This window comes from Planococcus citri, chromosome 4 (genome assembly GCF_950023065.1).
Source record: "Planococcus citri chromosome 4, ihPlaCitr1.1, whole genome shotgun sequence".
NCBI classification, from domain to species: domain Eukaryota; kingdom Metazoa; phylum Arthropoda; class Insecta; order Hemiptera; family Pseudococcidae; genus Planococcus; species Planococcus citri.
In genome coordinates, this window is record NC_088680.1 from 14419695 (window position 1) to 14424942 (window position 5248).

At 30.1% G+C, this 5248-nt stretch overlaps 1 long non-coding RNA gene across 1 annotated transcript; it reads left to right on the top strand.

Annotated features, from left to right (window-relative positions):
- The first annotated feature begins 721 nt into the window (after nucleotides 1-721).
- LOC135844108 (uncharacterized) lies at nucleotides 722-2272 on the top strand. Its single transcript, XR_010558450.1, has 2 exons — nucleotides 722-1159; nucleotides 2051-2272. It is a non-coding gene; the product is annotated as an uncharacterized LOC135844108 (long non-coding RNA).
- The last annotated feature ends 2976 nt before the right edge of the window (nucleotides 2273-5248 follow it).

Here is a 5248-nt window from a genome sequence, read left to right on the forward strand (position 1 = left end):
AAAAAGTTGTGTAATTTTGAATTTTTCATGACATTTTCTGACTTAATTCAAGGTCGCTGATTTCAAATAGGTATGAACTTCGTTTTGCGATCAGACTCGTATTTTTGAAGTGTGAGATGAGTGATTATTAATTAAAATTAACTAATCCACGATTTTATTTTTATATGTTTCAGGTGAGTACGAATTTGCATTGCAAGAGTATCTCTAATGTGTACCTCATCTATGCCATGTGCTATAGTATGAGAATGAGTAAGTCATTTTATAATTTATGTACCAACGCATGAGAAATTGTAACAACTTGAATAAATGTAGCAATGGTTATAAAATCATTGAATTGATTTCAAATTGATGAAAACGTGTACTTACTCCAACGTAAAAAATTACAAAGTTCAAAAAAAATATAAATAAATAAAAAATCGTTCTTGTGTGTGTGTGTGTGTGTGTGTGTGTGTGTGTGTGGGGGGGGGGGGATTAAAAATATTTTGGAAGGCAGTGATTTTTTTGGTTAATTTTCATGATATCTTTTGCGCATACATTTTTGCGAAATTTCCACAATTTTATCATTATAGCGAGCATTAGAAAAAATCGAAATTCAATACTCTGTTTGCAATCCGACAATAGCTGATGACTTGTTTAATACCTACCTTATTTGGATCGGAATACCTATACCTAGATTAGATTACCTATTGAATTATGAACGAAAAGACTTGTTAATGTTTCAAATATCTCATAACTTGATGATGTGATCTTTCATTCCAATAATTAACTAAGTATACTTAATTTGGGCATACTTATTATCAGAACTTCCAATATCTATAGGTACCTAAAAATATCTAATCTTTTCACGAGAGCTCCATGTTTCCTAATCATTAAAATGAAAATTTTAAATGAACTTCCTTTATCTGATCTACATTGAACTCGATCCTAATATCTAGATATGCATTAATCTTCTTCATTTCTCGAGCAGAAAAAATGTTCTTTGCATTCTCGAGCGAATACCATTCCATGTTTGTTCATTTTTAAACATTCCTCTTTCTCGTTTATAAGTTTTATACTGTTATTGCCTTTTTTTTGTTGATCGTTATCGTATCTATTATTGAAGTGGTTACATTGTGCAATGAACGTCAAAAAACCTCCGACTTTGAGAACAAATCCCGAGGTAATTTATTGTCATTATTTTTAGAGAGAATTTGTAGCGGTGGTACCTTGAATGAAAGGAAATAATTTTTCCCATGCAATGCAGTGCAGGACTCGTACTCGATTACAAATTGTAGTCAAGCACCTTTTTCAAAATTTTGGTTACCTACTTTACTAAGTTTACCTATTTAAAAAAAAAATACCTACTTTCAGAAATTCATTTTTCCAAATATTGGATCAACTTCTTCAGAAAAAAAAGAAAGAAAAAATTTCCAACAAGTTCCGAAAAATGTCGCTTTTATGCTTAAAAAAAATCAAAATGGTTTCACTTTTTGTTTCAAAATTACCAGAAAGTTTCCCTTTATTCCGCTGAAAATTGCAAGTTCTTTTTGATAAAATTGCCCTTCTCGCCTTTTGCCTGAACTGGAGAAAACTTGAGGGAAAAATCAGCTGGCTTTTTGACATTATTCTATACTTTTAATAACTTGGAAGAAAATCGATCGACTTTTAGAGAAGCTGACTTTTGAAAACAAAACCTTCGAAAAACTCTTACTTGGCCATTAATTTCATATGGAGACCTGCTTTTCATCTCAAATTGTAGAAAATTTTCTCACTTGTACATACCAAAAACTTGCAATAAAGCTTCATAAATTATTTAACTAAAAATTATCCAAAAAAATTTCCATTAATCTCATTTTCCCCCTCAAAATTTGTTTAAAAAATCCTAGCTACCTTTCGATTATAAAATTGACGAAAAAAACTGCTAGAAATTCTTTCTTTTTTCTCGTTAAGTTTTATTTTTTGGTGAATTGTCAAAGTTTTAAGCACTTTTTGCCAAAAATTAATTAATCAGTTCCTAGATCCAGATATCTAATAATCTGATGCGATGTTTCTCGTGTTCAATTCTATCTAGGAGTACTGAATGGTGTCCCACGTCATTAATGATTTGATTTTGGTGAATATGAGACAATTCACGCCATTTTGTGGATTCACTCCGCGTGTAATGGAAGCATGTATCTAATGCGTCACGAAGAACCAGTATGCTTGGTACGATGGTTATACGGATCGTTTGGTTTATGGAATCGTTCAAGGTTCAACTTCCAAAACTGATCTCAAACTTGCATTTTCTGCATTGGTTAGTAATCCATGAATCTCTTCCAACATAGATGCATCAACTTTCTGGAGACTTGATGCAGAAATCTTTTAACAAAGGTTACAAGATTTCTGCAACAAGTCTCCAAAACGTCGATGAATCATTGATGGTAAACATTCATGGATTACTAACCAATGCAAAAAATGCAAATTAGCATCAGTTTTTTTTCTTCCAAAAAGGTTTTTATTTTTTAAGTACTGTTTATACATTTTAAGTAAATTACTTATCTATATTACTGCGGTGAGGGGTCGGAGCCTGAATTGTAAAAAAACAGTACCTACGAAAAGAATGAAGGACGAGTCGAACTACTCGTACATATGAAAACCAGAAATATCAAGTTTAAAACAATGTCGTTTTATTTTTGATTTATAAATTTTTCAAAAGCTTATACCCTCTTATTTACTTTTTCATTCAAAAATTGAAATTTTTTGGAAATTATTGTTGACATTTTTAAATTGTCTAAACCAGCAAAATCATCGAAAAACAAAATTGAACGTTACTAAGAAACACACGAAGCACAGAAAAAAATTTATAAAGGATAATTTTAGTTGATATGAAAAAAACTGAATGAAAATTCAAAAGACAAAAACAAAAAATTGATATCGTATCGAAAACCAAAAGCAATAAAAACTGCAAAAATGAAACCGAAAACAAAAAATGTATCTTACCTAGCTGAATTGAATTGTTTTCAAAATTACGTATGTAGAAAAGGTTTTACATATATTATAATGTCTAAGCCAGCAAAATCATCCAAAGACAAAATCGAACGTTTACTAAACACATGAAGCACGTAAACAAAAATTTAGAAATGATACTTAATTTCAGTCAATGTGAAAAAACTGAATGATAATTTACAAGACAAAAACAAAAAAACTGATATCGTATTGAAAACCCAAAGTAAGAAAACCTGCAAAAATGAAACCAAAAACAAAAAATGTATCTTACCTACCTAAATTGAAAGTTTTTAAAAATCAACATATCGAGGGTTTTGTAAAAGGTTTTTTTGAAATGTCGACGTTAGCATAATATTGAAAAACAGAATCGTACGTTACTAAACAAATGAAGTACCAAAAAATAAGAATTGAAAATTTTAATCAATGTGAAGAAACTGAATTAAAAGACAAAAACAAAAAATTGATTTCGTATCGGAAACCAAAAGCAAGAAAAACTGCAAAAATGAACCGAAAACAAAAAATGTGCCCTAGCAGGTTACCTAAATTGAAATATTTTAAAATGATGGCGGCCTTTTTTCAAAGGATGCCTCAACTAGCAGAATTATCTAAAGCAACATCAAACGTTACCGCAAGCACAAGACACAAACAAAATTTTAAAATGATAATTTTTATATCAACGTGAAAAAAGTGAATCTGAATAATCCAAAAAACAAACAGAAAATTGAAATCGTATCGAAAACCAAAAGCAAAAAAAACTGCAAAAATGAAACCGAAAACAAAAAATGTAAATTAAAAATTGAAAACTTCAAAAATATAAACAAAAAGTAAGAACTAAAAGCAAACAAACAAACATTGAAAATTGTAGGGCATCTAAATAAAAACCAATAAAATGTCATCCACTCAACCTCTGAAAGCAAACAAATGATATACCTACTCACGAAATTGAACATAATACTTAGAACAAAATGGAAAAACAAGAACGTAAAATTTTAGAAATGAAATCGATTGTGAAAAACTGAATCGAAACACAGAACTAAAATGGAATTGAGAATCAAAAGCAAGAAACTGGCATATGAAAACAAAAAGAAAAAAGAAATACTTACGTGCTTACTGACCAAAGATTTAATTTAGTTCGGGAACATAACATAAAATACGTTTGGCAACGAAATTGATATCTATCGAAGTCCAACAAAATGTGCCAAAAATGCGTTAAAAGATGTTTAAAAATGGTAAAATGACGTAAGACGTAACAGTGCCACAAAAAAAATCGTCATTTATCTACATTAGCTAAGTTATTAAATTGGAATAATTAGGTATTTGACAGTTGTGTGTGAAAAAGTGTTAGAAATGAGTTGAAATGCTGTGAAATCGATTGTGAAAAACTGAATCGAAACACAGAACTAAAATCGAATTGAGAATCAAAAGCAAGAAACTGACATGAGTGAAAACAAAATGAAAAAAGAAATACTTACTTACATAAAATTTTGGAAACAAAATTGATTTAAAATGAGTTGATTGTTGAAAATACAAAAAATTATTAAATAACTAAAACAAAAATTAAGAGTGTGATTTAATACCACGACAAAAAAGGGCGTCAGCACGACAAGCATAAGCACTGTCACGCCAGAAAAATCATTAACACGACTAAATTGGAAATTCCCGACAATAAAAAGCTCACCCCGACATAAAAGGTACTTCACCGACAAAATAATGTATCAAACGATGAATCAAAAAATTCTCGACATTTTATTACTTTCAACTGCTGTAGGAAGGCAATGGCGCGACAAAATTTTTCTATCAAAAACAAGCATTTCACCGACAGAAATAAACGTTTGAAAAATATAAAAATTACAATAAAAAATATACAAAGAAATGAAGTACATATATAGCCATTAAAAAAAATTCTGTTTAGTGTTAATAAAAGTAAACCCTCTTCCTCTTTTGAGCTAAGGGGATACATTTTGCAACTGCCACATACAGCCATGCACGACAAAGTTTTTCTGTCAAAAAGAGATATTTTACCGACAGAAATAAAGGTTTGAAAATATGAAAATGTTATCCAAAAAAAACCAAGTACATAGGTATGTAAGAAATTGCTGTTTATTGAAGTAATGTTTTATGGGCTTTGATGGGCGACCCTTCTTCCTCTTTGACCTCAGGGATGAAGCGAAAGGGGGCTAAAGAGCGACAGTTTGCCCCCTCCAGCTCCAATATTTAATTTATAAATTTTTCAAAAGCTTTTGCCCTCTCATTTATGTTTATTGAAATATTTTGAAAGTTATTG